Raw genomic sequence first — 17,260 nt, 5'->3', positions numbered from 1 at the left:
TTTTGTTTTTTAATCCCACCATTCTTACTTGCCAAAGAAGATAAGATGCCTTTATAGGCAAGTCTTAGGGTAGCTTCAGCTTGCACTTTGCCCCTTGGCTAATTTTCATTTTAGCTTAAAAACCCTAGCCAAAAATCAGATCTTTCACATTAGTCCCCACCCCAACTTCTAGAAAGCTTCCCTCAGTCAGTTATAAAAGATTACCCAGCCTATATTACCCAAATTATTCCCCCAAACCCTGTTATTTACTCTTAGGACAAAGCAGGGTCAGATCAACCCAAACCCAATTTTAAACTTGGGCTAATAGGCATGTTTCCTTCAAGTGATAGGCTAGTAAATAACATACCCCAAACCCAGCCCAAACAAACAAACTTAAAGGAATTAAAAGTCAAATTCAGAATAGCGACAACACACATAATTAATCAAATTTCTTTTCTTCTTCTCTTTTAAAATGCTTTAGCCTGAAATCACACTAGCATATCTAACTTAATCCTACAGAAAAGGAGAAGCAACTGAGGACTAAAGGTTGAACTAACTGAAAAATAGAACAAGGCAAAAAAATACCAAAGGAACATAAGATACCTATGCACTCCATTTTAAACTTCGGAATCCTCGAAGACGAGGCTGACCCGACATCGAAACTCCAGCGAATTCGAAAGCTTGACCAAATGGCAAGAATTGTAATATGAATATTAGTCGAACTCTTGTTCATAGCTAATAATTCGTGACGCAATTCTCATCACGAGCTAAGAAAGGAACGAGGCAGAATCTTGAAGAAATTGGGTTATTTAAGGCCGAGTGTCTGAAATCAGGTCATAAATAAGGGAAAGGACGCTCTTGACATGAAATGACCCCATTTTTTTATGAAATCTGAGAAATTCATGTTTGTTATAACACGAACTGAGGATGTAATCCGGAATTTTTAGGCGAAAGAAGAAAACTTGGATTTTTTAATCTTTGATCAGAAATTCGGTAAAATCCAGTGGTCTTTTGGTAAATGTGGTGACATGATATGAAAGAGGGGATGATGGGGGTTGTCTGGTCGAAATTTGGATGGATTTGGAAGTGCTCCGCCACCGTGAGGCGATTTCCAGACGGCGGAGTCACGGTGGAAAGGGGTGGTGATTTCAGAGAGGGGATTAGGCTTTGGGCTCAGGAGATGGGGGGTCCGAGGATTCGGACACTCTTATACGGGGGGAAGGGCTAGTTCTAATCCATTAGATTTAGGCACAATCAACGGCTCAGATCAAAGCCTAATTAAACGACGTCGTTTGGTGAGGAGGGGCTGGACCGGTTTGGACGGGTTTGGTCCTGGGTTAAATGGACGGGTACAGGGAAAATGGCTTTTGGCCTGGGCATGTTTAACTGAAGGCATCCCAACTCTATCCCTTCAATTCCTTTTTTCACTTTTTCCTTTAATTTATTTTAAATAAAATTTAAATTAAAAATAAAACCTAAATTAATTCCTAATCAAATTATCCTACCATATTGAATTAATTAACTCCAACTAATAATTATCACAATTAATTAAAACTAAATTTAGAAAGAAAGCTACTCAAAATCAAAGCTAAAATTAAAAATGCAAATTAAACTATTTTTGTGATTTTCCCATTTTATGCAGCAATTATTTTCTAATTAATCCTAAAAATGTAAAATTACGCCTAAATGCAAATGCAACATATTTTTTGTATCTTTCACTAATTAAATTGTACCAACAAAAATGCAAACAATTAACAGAAAAATGCTACGAGAATCCACAAAATTGCAAATATCACGTGCAAAAATCACGTGCTCACAGCTGCCCCTCTTTGCCCGAAAACACGAAAACTTTTCGTGCAAAGATAAGTGAGCGGTTACGAGCGATTTTTGCCCGTTTGAATACTCTGTGGGAAGCATCTTTGAAAGATTTGACCGCACCCTGCTTCTGAGGTTGCCTACATATCCTTGGCTAAAAAGGAATCATGTTAGTGTAGTTCAAGAATGTTTTGGTAGTTGGGACTACCATGAAGCTGTGATTTCACTGTTGCTGCTGCTGTTGCTACTGCTTACTAAACCCCCTTATTACACCATGTCAAAATAAAATAAGAAGCTAGACTAGACTATGATCTATGGATGACAAAAGTCCTATCTATATCTTCAAACTTGATCTAGCAGTTCTTGTTGCCTTGTTGTCCTCTATTCTCTCGGTGGAATCTCTTTGTTGTCACCTTGAATTGTAATATGAGATGTGTTCCCTGCTCTCCAGGCGGACTCCTGACTGTTAAATCCGAATGTATTCCCTGCTCTCCAGGCGGGCTCCTGATCACTGAACTTGAATGTACTCCCATGCTATCCAGGCGGGCTCCTGACTTCGACTTGAAATGTATTCCCATGCTATCCAGGCGGGCTCTTGACTTCAGCAAAATAGACAAAAACAAAGAGAATTTTCTGCCCCAGTTTGGGTATGTGGGCACATATATAAGTGTAAAACGAATCACATTATCAAATATCAATAAGAATTTTGAAAACCAAAACTTGAATTGTACTCCCTTGTTCTCCAGGCAGGCTCTTGCCTGCTAAACGTGAAAGTATTCCCTGTTTTCCAAGCGGGCTCCTGACTTCACCTTGACAGTACTCCCTGCTCTCCAAGCGGGCTCCTGACTTCAAAATAGACAAAACAAATAATTTGAAAGCTAACGCTTAAATTGTACTCCCTTGTTCTCCAGGCGGGCTTCTGACTGCTGCGTTTGAAAGTATTCCCTGCTCTCCAGGCGGGCTCCTGACTTCAACTTGAAATATATTCCTTGCTCTCCAGGAAGGCTCCTAACTTCAACATAGATAAAACAAAGAATTTGAAAGCTAAAACTTAAATTGTACTCCCTTGTTCTCCAGGCGGGCTCCTGACCGTTGCACTTGAAAGTATTCCCTACTCTCCGGGAGATCTCCTGACTTCAACTTGAAATATATTCCATACTCTCCAGGCGGGCTCCTGACTTCATCATAGACAAAACAAAGAATTTGAAAGCTAAAACGTAAATTGTACTCATTTGTTCTCCAGGAGGGCTCCTGACTGCTGTGCTTGAAAGTATTCTCTGCCCTCCAGGCGGGCTCCTGACTTCAACTTGAAATATATTCTCTGCTCTCCAGGAGGGCTCCTGACTTCATCATAGACAAAAAAAAATAATTTGAAAGCTAAAACTTAAATTGTACTCCCTTGTTCTACAAGCGGGCTCCTGACTGCTGCGCTTGAAAGTATTCCCTGCTCTCCAGGCGGGCTCCTGACTTCAACTTGAAATATATTCCCTGCTCTCCAAGCGGGCTCCTAACTTCATCATAGACAAAACAAAGAATTTGAAAGCTAAAACTTAAATTGTACTCCCTTATTCTCCAGGCGGGCTCCTAACTTCAACTTGAAATGTATTCCCTGCTCTCCAGGCGGGTTCCTGATTACTGAACTTGAACTGTATTCCCTGCTCTCCAGACGGGATCCTAACTTCAAAATAGACAAAACAAAGAAAATTTTCCTGCCCCAGTTTGGGTATCTCGGCACATGGGTGAGTGTTAAACTGAATTATTCTACCAACTGTTACTAAGAATTTGAAAGCTAAGTCCTATTATCCAGGGAGGTCCTGAAAACTGACAATTATAGATCTAAGCTGCATCTTCTAAAGTTATTACTTCCGCTAAGTCCTATTATCTAAGAGGGTTTTGAACTACATCCTATTATCCAGGAAGGTCCTGAAAACTCCTAGTTGAATCATATCTTAAACATGCAAACTTTGAAATCAACTTACATTCCTTTGGGGTGTATTTATGTTAAATGATACTACTCATGATTGTTTTGAGATTTAAACTAAGTCAAGTTTTCCAGGAAGATCCTGAGAGTTTACGGTCAAACCTGTTTTGGTGCTTGCTCTTTCCCCTACAGAGAGTTCCCCAAAACAAATGAATTTTTCTGCCCCTGTTTCAATCAAAGAAGATTTTGTCAGTTTAAAATGGTGGTTAGCTAATGGCATTCTTGCTGAAGATCTTTCCACTTCATTGTTTTGTTTTGACTGGCTTCCCCAAACTGGCCCTGAACTGCTTTGACTTTCTGACTGACTTTCAAACCCCATAACCTTTGACTTCATGAGTGTTCTATACCCATGCTATTTTTTTTACCTATAGCCTCTTTATCTGAACTTTTGCATCTCCCATGATATCATCAACCATTCCACCGATGAAATTTCTGGTAATTCCTTGTACCCCCCTTTGCATAACGTTATCCTTAGTATGATCTGACCACGCCGTGCTTTTACATTTTGAAAGTTGGTAGTGAGCCTTGAAATCCTTTTCACTTGCTTTGAACAAGATTAACATTGAAACATCTTAGACAAATACCCAAAAGAAAATGAAATGCAATGACTTTGCGGGTTAAGGCTAAGAAGAATCCAAAACCAGATTACTGTTACAGAGGGAAAAAGAAAAAGAAACTTATTTGAGTGGAACAGCTGGTACCAATGATCATGACATGCATTTCGGATTAATCGACCCAGTATGTCCAACCAATCGGCTTTCTGTTGGCGTACTTTGTTGCCTCAGAATTTCCATGACCTGATTACTTTATCCAAACCCCGACCTTGTTCATCCTGCGATGCCTTGAAAAGTTTTCACCAGCAGACCTCTCTCATTCATTCATCTGTCAACTAATTTTCGCCTTAAGGTGCCTGTGAGGGTTTTCACCAGTAAGACTCTCTCATTTTTATTTCTCTCTGCTCTCGTTGCCTTATGGTGCCTGTGAAGGTTTTCACCAATAAGACTCTCTCATTTTATTTCTCTCAACTTGAACCAGAGTGTTTCCCCTGACATGAATTACCATTACCTGCTCGACTTGGCATTTCTCAAAGATTAATCAGAAGGTCTTTCTTTAGGCCGTAATTTGGGCTTTTGGACAGTGTTAGAAAAGAAAGGATATCAAAGGCTCAAAACAATTCGCATGGGTTCAAAAGTACGACTTTCGGAACCAGATTTTTTTACAACAACCATAACTTCTGCCCCAGTTTCTTGCTCGGGGACTTTTGGATTTTTGTTTTGATGAGACCGAACCGTGAGGCTGCCTACATATCCTTAAAAGGAATCAGGTCGAACGTAGTTCATGTCATAGAAATTACTTTGTTGTTGTGATCTTCTTTTTCTCTTTCTCTCTTCTTTTTTTTCCTCTTCTTTCTTCTGTTGTTCTTCTTCTCTTTTTTTCTTTCTCTCTTTTTTCTTTTTGCTTTTCTCTTTCTTTTCTTTTCTCTCTCTTTCTTCTCTCTTTTCATTTTTCTTCTCCTTTTCTTTTCTTGTTCATTCTTTCTTTTTCTTTTCATTTACTTATCCTCCGCACTTATGTTTCAGAATTGTGTCATTGATCCCGAAAGAGGGGTATGAAAGAAAATAAATAAGGCTCAAAAGGGGTGACAAGGGATAAAGTGTTTAGATAGCAGAACAAAAACGCCTTCGTCATTTCAATTTTCAAAAATACCAAATACAAACAAGTACAATCAAATAAAGAAATCATGCATAGTATCTCTTGACTACATCGGAATTGATAGCTATTTCTACACATTTTCCTTCTACATCTGTCAAATACAATGCGCCATTGGACAATACTCTGGATACAACAAATGGCCCCTGCCAGTTTGGGGCGAACTTTCCTTTTGCTTCAGCTTGATGAGGAAAAATACATCTCAACACTAACTGACCCACTTCGAACTTTCATGGACGTACCTTCTTGTTATATGCCCTCGCCATTCTATGTTGGTACAATTGGCCGTGACACACTGCTGCCAATCTCTTTTCATTAATCAAATTTAATTGCTCCAAGTGGATTTTGACCCATTCAACATCATCAACTTCTGCCTCAGCGACAATCCGAAGGGACAAGATTTTAATTTTGATGGGTATTACTACCTCCGTGCTATACACCAACAAATAAGGAGCAGCCCCTATTGAAGTTCGAACAGTAGTGCGATAACCCAGCAACGCGAACGGTAGATTTTCATGCCACTGCCTAGAACCTTCCACCATTTTTCTAAGTATCTTCTTTATATTCTTGTTGGCTACCTCGAATGCTCCATTTTCCTTAGGGCGATATGGGGTGGAATTGCGATGTATAATCTTAAACTGCTTACATGTCTCTTTCATCAGATGACTATTGAGATTAGCGCCATTGTCCGTGATGATTACCTTCGGAATCCCAAACCGACAGATGATATTTGAATGCACAAAATCGACCACTGCTTTCTTGGTCATAGATTTGAAAGTTTTTGCTTCAACCCACTTGGTGAAATAATCAATGGCTACCAGAATAAACCTGTGTCCGTTCGATGTTGTTGGCTCGATTGGCCCAATGACATCCATGCCCCAAGCAACAAAAGTCCATGGTGCGGACATTGTATGTAATTCAGAAGGTGGAGAATGAATCAAATCTCCATGCACTTGACACTGATGACATTTACGCACCAAACTGATGCAATCCCGCTCCATAGTGAGCCAGTAACAACCTGCTCGGAGAATCTTCTTTGCCAGAACGTACCCACTCATATGCGGTCCATAAACTCCTGAGTGTACCTCAGTCATGATAGATGTGGCCGGTCTAGCATCTATGCACCTTAGCAATCCTAGATTTGGAGTTCTTTTGTACAATACCCCTCCACTGTAGAAAAATTAACTTGCTAATCGTCGAATTGTTCTTTTCTGATCACCTGTGTCCTGTATCGGATATACCCCCATCCTGATATATTTTTTGATATCATGGAACCATGTCTCCCCATCAAGTTCTTCTTCCACCATATTACAGTAAGCATGCTGATCACGGACCTGAATCTGCAAAGGGTCCACATAAGCCTTATCTGGATGATGTAACATTGACGTCAGAGTAGCCAAATCATCGGCAACTTCATTATGGATCCTTGGGATATGCTTGAATTCTAAATACTGAAACCGTTGAAAAATATTATGCAAACATTGTCTGTACGGTATGAGTTTCAAATCCTCCCATTCCCCCTAAATCTGGTGCACCAGAAGGTCTGAGACACCCAAGACCAAGACTTCCTGGACACCCATATCCACAACTAACCTTAAACCCAGAATGCAGGCCTCGTACTCTGCCATATTTTTAGTGCAATGGAAATGAAGCTGAGCCGTAATAGGGTAGTGCTGCCTTGCTTCAGAAATAAGTACCGCTCCTATGCCCACGCCCTTCATGTTTGCAGCCCCATCAAAGAAGAGTTTCCATCCCAGCTTCTCAACCTGCTCCAACTCATCAATGTGCATCACCTCTTCATCGGGGAAATAAGTTTTCAAAGGTTCATAATATTCATCAACCGGATTCTCGGCCAAATGGTCCGCTAAGGCCTATGCTTTCATTGCAGTTCGAGTCACGTAGACAATGTCAAACTCTGTGAGCAGGATTTGCCACTTTGCAAGCCTTCCTGTGGGCATAGGCTTCTGAAAGATATACTTCAATGGATCCAAATGATATATGAGGTAAGTAGTATAAGATGACAAATAATGTTTTAGCTTCTGTGCCACCCAAGTTAGGGCGCAACACGTTCTTTCAAGGTGAGTATACTTAACCTCGTAAGAAGTGAATTTCTTGCTGAGGTAATAGATGGCCTACTCCTTCCTACCAGTGATATCATGTTGACCCAATACACAGCCAAATGAATTGTCCAAGACCGTCAAATACAGAATCAAAGGTCTCTCTGGTTCTGGCGGGACCAACACTGGTGGATTTGACAAATACCCCTTTATCTTATCAAACGCCTCCTGACATTCATTTATCCATTTAACTGCAGCATCTTTCTTTAACAGTTTGAAAATTGGCTCACAAGTTGTCGTGAGCTGAGCAATGAACCTACTGATATAATTCAATCTCCCCAACAAACTCATCACCTCGGTCTAGTTCCTCGGAGATGGCAATTCCTGGATAGCGTTGATTTTTGATGGGTACAGTTCAATACCCCGGCGGCTGGCTATGAATCCCAACAACTTTCCAGACGGCACCCCGAAAGATCAGTTTGCAGGATTAAGCTTAAGATTGTACCTATGAAGCCTTTGGAAGAACTTTCTCAAATCCCTGACATGGTCAGACTACTTTCTAGACTTCACGATCACATCATCCACGTACACCTCGATTTCCCGGTGTATCATATCATGGAATATTGTTGTCATTGCCCTCATGTAGGTTGCCCCAGCATTTTTCAATCCAAATGGCATGACCCGATAGCAATACGTTCCTCATGGCGTGATGAATACCATCTTTTCTGCATCTTCTTCATCCATTAAGATCTGACGATAACCCGCATAATAATCTACAAAATAACCAATCTCATGTCTGGCACAATTATCAATCAATATATGGATGTTTGGCAGGGGGAAATTATCCTTCGGACTTGCTATGTTGAGATCCCGATAATCAATACACACCCTGGTCTTGCCATCCTTCTTTGGCACAGGTACGACATTGGCTAACCAGGTGGGATACCGCGCGACCCAAATGACTTTCGCATCGAACTACTTGGTGACCTCTTCTTTGATCTTTACACTCATATCTGTTTTGAACTTCCTCAGCTTCTGTTTGACAGGAGGGAATGTCGGGTCAGTGGGCAATTTGTGAACCACTAAATCAGTTCTTAGGACCAGTATATCATCATATGACCATGCAAAAATATCTTTGTATTTAAACAGTGCTTTGATTATCTCTTCCCTAAGTTGAAGTTCCAGATAGACACTTATTTTAGTTTTACAGACATTATCTTGGTCCCCTAGATTAACTGCTTCTGTATCGTTCAAATTAGGTTTGGGCTTTCCTCAAAATGACTTAATTCCTTACTAATTTCTTCATAGGCCTCATCGTCATCATATTCCAACCCGCCATCACACTCAATTTCTTGTATTATTATTTCAGAGTTAGATTAGCTTTTAAAACTGGGCCGAAAATTCCTCACGCATGTCATGTCATTGATATCAGCATAAAAAGAACTGTACAAGGAAGAAAAAGAAAATAAAAACAAAACTATTAGAAATAAAGGAAAAGGAACAATTGCATTTCATTGAATTTAAAGATAACAGGGTTTTAACGCATCCAACTGGACGGAACATAATATCTGAATTACAAACCCTGGAATAACCAAGACAACTAAAAGAAAATCAAAACCTACTACCAAGACTCCCTCAGAGTAGGAATAGGAGTAGCTTCCCAGTTGTTGACTTTTGCACGTGGCCCCACGAATTGCACATCTGCTTTTCTTGACCCTTCTCCAGCCTCAACCATGTTAACCTCGGCGAATAACCTTTCGAACCCCTTCTCCAAGTCTCCATCAACACCAATCAATAGTCCAGGAACTTTTGACAACAACTGCTTTCTGATACTCGGCCTGACGAATGATCTGGACAGACGCGGGATTGGCTTTGGTAATGCCCACGCTTTCTATTTCATTTTGCGGGCTTGTCTCACATATGCAACTGTAGGCTTGAACCCCAGACCAAAAGTATCCAGATTCTTTGGAAGAGACACTGGCTACACAATGCCTTGAAGAGCAACACCCAAACCTTTACCCGGTATGAACCCATTTTTTAACATCTCAAAGGCCACCATGACAGTCGTGGCCGTTACTCTAGGGATTCGGATGCTCTCCCCCTCAAGGAGCTTTTCCACTGAGACTGTGTCAAAGACTTTGTAGACCCACGGCCCCTTGTCATCGTCAACTTCTATGAAAGGTATAATGGCATCACTCAAAGCGCACATATTATCTTTACCGTGCACCACAATCTCGTGTCAGTCCCACTCGAATTTGACCATTTGATGCAATGTAGATGGCACTGCCTTGGCGGCATGAATCCATGGTCTCCCCAGCAAAAGGTTATAAGAGACCACCACATCTAGTACTTGAAACTCCATAGTAAACTCCACTGGCCTGATTATGAGCTGAAGCACTATGTCACTGACTGAATCTTTCCCTCCACCGTCGAATCCCCGAATGCAAATACTATTCTTGTGAATTTTTTCATCTTCCACTTTCATCTTGTTCAACGTGTATAGAGGACAAATGTTCGCACTATACCCATTGTCAATCAATACCTGAGTAACCACGAAATCTTCGCATTTCACCATCAGATAGAGGGCTCTATTGTGCTCAGTGCCCTCCACTGGTAACTCATCATCAGAAAAAGTGACTTTATTTACCTCAAATATATTGTTAGCTATCTTTTCCAAGTGGTTTACTGAAATTTTGTCAACGTGAGCCTCGTTCAAGATCTTCATCAAATCCCGACGGTGCTCGTCGGAGTGGATCAATAACTACAATAGGGAAATCTGAGCCGGTGTTTTCCTCAACTGCTCCACAATGGAATAGTCCTGCACTTTCATCTTTCTCAAGAACTCCTCTGATTCTTCCTTGTCATAGCTTTCTTCACCAACAATGGGTTATCTTTTGAAGTCTTAGCTTTCCTTAACTCTTCGGGGGCAAAGCATCTCCCCGATCGAGTCAAACCATGAGTCTCACACACTTCTTCTTTAAACTCTTTCCCCTGGTAAGTTACTATCACTCGTTTATAATTCCACGGGATCACCTTGCTGTTGATCACTGGAAGCTGAGTTACTGGTTTTATAATAACAGGCTCTGTGCGAGCACCCTTCACGACCACAACATGTTTACTTGTAACCCCTGGTACCACCACTTTAGCTTTCTCTGGTTTCACTGCAACAGTGCTTAACAACCATTTCTCGGCTACCACAACTGGCTTATTGTCTAACCCTTTCAATAGGACCACTGATTTCCCACTGGTTACCTTTTCCTTTTGAACTGGTTTCACTGGAACGGATCACCATTACCGTCTGCGAGGGTTTCTTAGGCTCCCCTCCCTTATGTATTAACTCAATCATAAGGGTCTTATGGTAAGCCGGCAGCGGATTTTGATTGATATTTGGTGCTTCTGAGGCCTGAACCTCGATCCGATGAGTATCAATAAGCTCTTGTACAGCTGTTTTCAATTTCCAACACTTCTCTGTGTCATACCCAGGGGCCCCTGAATAGTACTCACAACTCACCGAGTGGTCAAGATTTTTAGGAGGGGGATTTAGAATTTTAGGCTCAATTGGATTCAGCATGCCCAATTGCCTCAACCCATGGAAAAGTCTGGTATATGATTCCCCCATTGGAGTGAAAGTCTTCTGCTTCTGTATCCTCTCATTCTTAAAGGCTTGGTTTGGTCGGAAACCCATTCCGGGGGAATTTCTGTAGGCTCTTGGGGGTGGATAGGTATTTTGTGGAGCTGGGTATGGATTTTGTGGAGCTGGCGCACACCATTGTACGTGAGCCGGGGGTTGGGTATAGGTTTGTGCATGATAGACGGAAAAATAGGGATCTGGTGGTGGGTAGTAGTCTTGTGGAGGTCTATATGGAGTGTGGGGGTAATTTTGGTGGTGGAGTCGGGGTTGGTTATAGTAGGGTGATGGGCCTCTAAATCTGAACCAAGCTCCAGACTCAACTGTCACAACATCTTCTTTCTTCTTTTTCCCAAGCACACCCCCAATGTCGTTTTGGATGGCCTGGGTAGTTGCTTTGATTGTTGAATAACTCATGATCTTGTTGGACTTAAGTCCCTCCTCGACCATGCCTCCCATTTTTACAACCTCATTAAAAGACTTGCCAATTACGTACACCAAATGACCCAAATAAGTCGGCTCCAGAGCCTGCAAAAAGTAATCAACCATCTCGCTCTCTTTCATTAGAGGGTAGACCCTTGCGGCCTGCTCCCTCCAATGGAATCCATATTCTCTGAAACTCTCCCCTGGCTTTTTCTCAATTTTTATCAATGACAGACGGTCTAGAATAATTTCGAGATTGTACTGAAAGTGGCAGCGAATGCTTGGTCTAAGTCTACCCAAGTGTACCACTTACCATGGTCCTGTCATGTATACCATTCCAATGCTGACCCGCTCAAACTCTAGCTGAAGTATGCCATCAGTAACTCATCTTTTCCACCTGCTCCTCTCATATTGCTGCAAAACCCTCTCAAGTGTGCTATCGGATCACCATGCCCGTCGTACAGATCGAACTTAGGCATCTTGAATCCTGATGGTAACTGAACATCTGGGAACAAACATAAGTCCTTATATGCCACACTGACTTGGCCACCCAAACCTTGCATGTTCCTGAAGGATTGCTCCAAGCTCTTTACTTTTCAAAACATCTCTTCTTGCTCCGGGTTCTTAGGTGGCTTTTCAGTTTCTGCCGGGAGCTCAAAGTGAGGGGTGTAGGGATAGGGTTCAGGAACTTTAAAGATAGGTTTAGGAGGGTAGTACTGGCTATCGTGAGTCTCAAATATAGGCTCACTGTAAGATCTTTATGACGTGGCTGGTGGAGGTGCCACGAAGACGAGTGTGATTGGTGGGGGAGGTTGCGGGACTTGTCTAGATGGAGGAGCTTGGGATGTATGGGAAGTGGTGCCGTGGAATTGTTGGTAGAAGGGAAAGGCTGGAGATGAGTTCACAGTGGGAGGTTCCTGAGGTTGAGCCAATGGTGGGATTAAGTAGGGTTGGCGGGATAAGCCGGCAGTGGATGCCCCTTTGCCCAAGCTTGGTACATTTCAGTCATTTGCTGTTTTAACTTATACATCTCTTCCCTCATTGTGTTAACATCTAATTCTTCCACCTCTTTTGATGGGTCAACAATACTTGCCTCCAACTATTGGTTGGCCATGTTCAGCTTGTCTTTCGATCGGGTGTTGTATGAGTGAGTTGCCAGAATGCCAATTAACTAACCACCTGCTTGAACTCAATACATCAACAACAACCTTGTTAGTGGTTAGGGGCTTTAACAGGTTGGTAATCGCACATTCAGGGAATGAATGCACCTAAGCAGTTAACAGTTTCTATTATGCATTTGATCGGATGCTTGCATCATTCCGGCTTTTCCATTTGCAACTTCCTTCTTTTCCTCTTTCTTTGCTTTTCTTTGTTTTTATCCTCTCGTTTCCCTCTTGTTTTGCCATTGTTTCTTTCTCTTATTTTCTGTCTTTTCTTTTCCTTTCCTTTTTCTCTCTCATTTTTCCTCTCTTCTCTTTTTCTTTTTATTTTCTCTCTTATGTTTTTTTTTCTCTTTTTCTTTTGGTTATGGTCGAATCCAATGGAGAATGCCTACATATCATGACCCTGCATGAATCAGACTGAGCGTAGTTCTAAGGGATAAGTGTGAAAGTAAATAATAAAATATTTTTGGGATTTTCAGTTTTCATAAAAAAAATGCTTCCATTACAAAAACTCAAAACTAACAAATTCCAAACACTAACAGACTCGAATACAAAGACAACATACAGACTCCGAAAATAAGCTATCATACTCCAAAGAAATATAGACTCGAAAACAGAAAGAAAATACAAACTCAACATGACTTACAGACTCTGACAGAAAAGGAAATATAGACTCAAATGAAAAATCACGAATACATTAATGCTCCTGGTGCTCACGGGACATCATTTGGTCTCGCCAAGGGCCTATGTGCAATATCCCTTTAAATTTGGTCCAAATCATTCATTATCTGTTTAACGAAAGTCATCACTGCTGCAAAGAAGGTAGTGCGAGTCATATCCTCACAGATCTGGCACTTCATAACGATGTAGTCGGCGATGTTTCTAATCTTCTCTCTTATGACGCCTTTTTCTTGTAACATACGCCAAATCTACTGGGCCATGGCTTCCAAAGTTTGCTCAGCCCCATGATTCTGCTCCTGAAGTTGTTGCAAATCTATTTCTAATTGCGCCAAGGCTGTATAACAATGTTCCCTTTGAACCCTGAAGTCTTTTGCATGTTTGATCATTTTGTTTTCCGTGGAGATGACCCTTTTCTTTAACCCAGCGACCTCATCGTCGTACTTTTCTTTCAACTGCTTACCCAGCCGTGCTCGTTCCTCTACGTTTTTAGCCAATTGTTTTCAAGCCTTGGCTAGTTCGCTTTCTGATTTGTTCAAATCAAAACTATAGTCATTCACTTTCTGCCTCAGGTTAGCTATGAGTTTTTCATCTCTGTCGCTTCGGGCTGGATTTTCTGCCGCTACTTTCATCTTCTAAATTTGAGCTCGAAGGGCTTCATTTTCTTTGGCTAGCCTTTTCCTTTCTCTTTCATCCGCTACAACTTGCAAGCTACTCTCGAATTGAAGTTCTCTGACTTGCTTTTCCAATTTGCTTATGGTAGCCCTATACTCGTTTTCTTTGGTCAGCCAATCCCATTGCACTTGCGCTCCGTTGGTGTATTGCTGGATATGGGGTCTCTTTGCGGGCCTATCAAGCTCATGTTAAACTCGGGATCTTTTACCATACCAGGCAGTATAATTAGGTTCTACCTCGCCCCTGGATAGATCTCACACTTGAGTATTAGGCCCTAAGAATTTGCACTAATGCCAAACCCGACGCACTTTTTCTTTTGGGAAGCCAGTTTTTGGCATTAACTCAATAACTTGCCGACTCAAATCTTCATTGTGTGGGATGGTCTGGTATCGGCCTAACTGACGTAAGACTCTGTGCGGAGCATAAGGCTGGATACTCTGAAGACCCATTAACAGCAAAAAACATACCCCAGCTGACATATAGATTACTTCGTCGACTAAGAGCCAACCAAATGTCCATTCGATCTTATTTGCGATCAAAGAACTCAAATGAGCATGCCATGCTTCTGTACCATCTGGAAACTCATAACCCTCTACTCGCTTCTCATGTTTTTCAATGCACTCGAGGCCAATCATACCGCAATTTAAGTATCCGGGACGGTGGCAAAGGTGTTCCTCCATCCATATTTGTAACAGCATATTGCACCCTTCAAAGAACTTTGCTCCTTCTTGACAACGAGTAATAGCTCAGTAAATTTTTGCCAAGATCAGCGGCACTATAGTCCCATTTGCCTTTTTCATCATAAAGTCAGCTATCCCCACTAGCCCGATCTCTATGTTCCCGTCTTTTCTCGGGCAAACCAAAATACCCAGGAACGCCACTATGAAAGCTAATCCTCTCTGAGCTTCCCACTTGTCTTGATTTCCAGCGTGAGTAAGACCAGTATCTGGCGTTTCGAAACCACGGGGATTCCCGTATTGTCGGTACAGAAAGGAGAAGGTACAAAATCCTTTGGCCAAATTTCCATCTTGGATGTCCCGACTGATGCTTAACAAGTCCAAAAATTTGTGAGGGGTCACTGCTCTTGGTGCTACCGGGTATTGATTTCTGAGATTCCCCTCAAAACCGGCATAGCCTGCTATCTCTTCCAGTGTAGGGGTTAACTCAAAATCCGCAAAGTGGAACACATTATGTGCTGGGTCCCAAAACGGTATCAAGGCCTCAATCACATCTTTTCCGGGCTTAACCTTCAAAAGCCCAATAAGACCACCTAATGCTTTTGTCACAACTTTCCTGTTGTCGTTCCCCAAATCATGCCACCACATATGTAGCTCCAAATGGATCTCTTCACGGATTGAGAAAGGTTCATTTTGATTTGTGCTCATCGTGCACATTTATTAACGTGATTTTAATTAAAAGAAAACTATGACTCATTTTGACTTAAGAGAAAAGACCAATTTTTTTCCAAAATTTTCACAAAACATCCGGCCTTGCCAACACGGCCTTTCAGCACTTCGAAAATGAAGATTTTAAGGTTGTGTCGGTTAACTAGCCAGAACCTTTAAAAGTGACCAAAAGTGGCTCTTCTTGCAAAAACAACTTCCCAGCGCCCTCTTTAGGGACTTTCGGCTATTTCTAACAAGAATGGCATCACCCTAATTATTTCCAAATTAAAGGGAAATTTTTAGGCTTTCGGGCTGTTTTTTTGCAAAAAGGAAGTTGGACCCGATGGGGGTTGCCTACGTATCTCACATACTGTGAGAATAAAAACAAACTATTTTTGAAAACAAGAGTCTCTCTCTTTTTATTTCATTGGCAATTAAAACTATTTTTGAAAACAAAAACCTTTTTCTTTTTTTTCATTTCGTTGGTAAATAAAACAAACTATTTTGAAAACAAAAACTTTTTTTTTTCTCTTTCTTTCTTCCCTTTTTATTTTCTCGAAAATTTGGCAGAGTTTCGACACTATTTGGGCATTGGTTTTTTCAAAACAGGCGATTAACTCTCTTTTACCCTCATACTGCTATTTCTCTTTCCTCAACTTTTCCAATATTCATAAGCCGGTCAGCATGCAGGTCCGAAGCAAATAAATGCACAAGTAGCAAGTAGGATGCATCAGGATGGTCTTTTGTTTCGGGTGTACCTGTCCTAGACAGATCCAACTCGTGTGTTGAGTCTCCAAAGTCAAAATGCATATGATGCAAACAAACGTTCCTACTAGGGATCCGGCATAAGGTATTATTAAACTAGGTTCAAAACTTGGGTTTATTTGTTCTAGACCTGGCTTACTCGAGCGGACAACTCGAGTCGAGGGGGACAGCATACCGGGAATACAGAAGCTTCACCGGCTTTGCAACTTGCCCAAACCTCATTCTAAATTTGGGATATGACTCTAACAAAAAAGAAGTCACACGAAGTGCACACTTCTTCATGATTTAGAAGACTCAGAGAGAGAAGGGATTTCGCAACAATTTATATACAGTTCATGGAATATCAAAGCGGTAAAAGCAATCAATTAGCACATTAGGCCCAAATCATGTAACAAAATCAGATAATGGATAAAGCCAACTATAACAATTATTCCAAACTCGAATTCTTGAACCCTGAACTAGAGATTCTGGGTTCGATTCCCAGCAGAGTCGCTAGAGCTGTCACACCTACTTTTTTACCTGCACCTGCAAGAAGGGAGTATAAAGGAGTTTTTCCAATTAAAGGACAATTGAAACGGGATTTATTGTTTAAAGATTGAGAGTCGCCACTTGGGAGATTTATGATGTCCCAAGTCACCGGTTTAAAATCCCGAATCGAGGAAAGGTTGACTCTATATTACAATCCCCGAACCAGAAATCCGAGTAAGGAATTTTGGTAACCCGGGAGAAGGTGTTAGGCATTCCCGAGTTTCGTGGTTCTAGCACGGTCGCTTAATTGCTATATTCGGCTTAATTATCTGATTTTAAACACCTTTGAACCTTTGTGCATTTTACTTTTTAACCGCTTTTATTTAATTTTAATGAAGATTGAACGTCTTTTAAAACACGTCTTTGGATCGCGCCACATGAAATGCACCCGCAATCCTAAATATATTTTATACAACATTTTAAGATTTGATTTGGGTCACATGAAATGCACACCAAAGTGTAGGAAGGTAAGT

At 41.3% G+C, this 17,260-nt stretch overlaps 1 pseudogene; it reads right to left on the bottom strand.

Moving 5' to 3' along the window:
• The window catches only part of LOC138878708 (CBL-interacting serine/threonine-protein kinase 20-like), a 245,739-nt pseudogene that overhangs the window by 161,035 nt on the left and 67,444 nt on the right, over positions 1 to 17,260 (bottom strand).

Source organism: Nicotiana sylvestris, chromosome 9, assembly GCF_000393655.2.
Source record: "Nicotiana sylvestris chromosome 9, ASM39365v2, whole genome shotgun sequence".
Taxonomy (NCBI): domain Eukaryota; kingdom Viridiplantae; phylum Streptophyta; class Magnoliopsida; order Solanales; family Solanaceae; genus Nicotiana; species Nicotiana sylvestris.
This window is presented reverse-complemented; position numbering and strand designations above follow the sequence as displayed.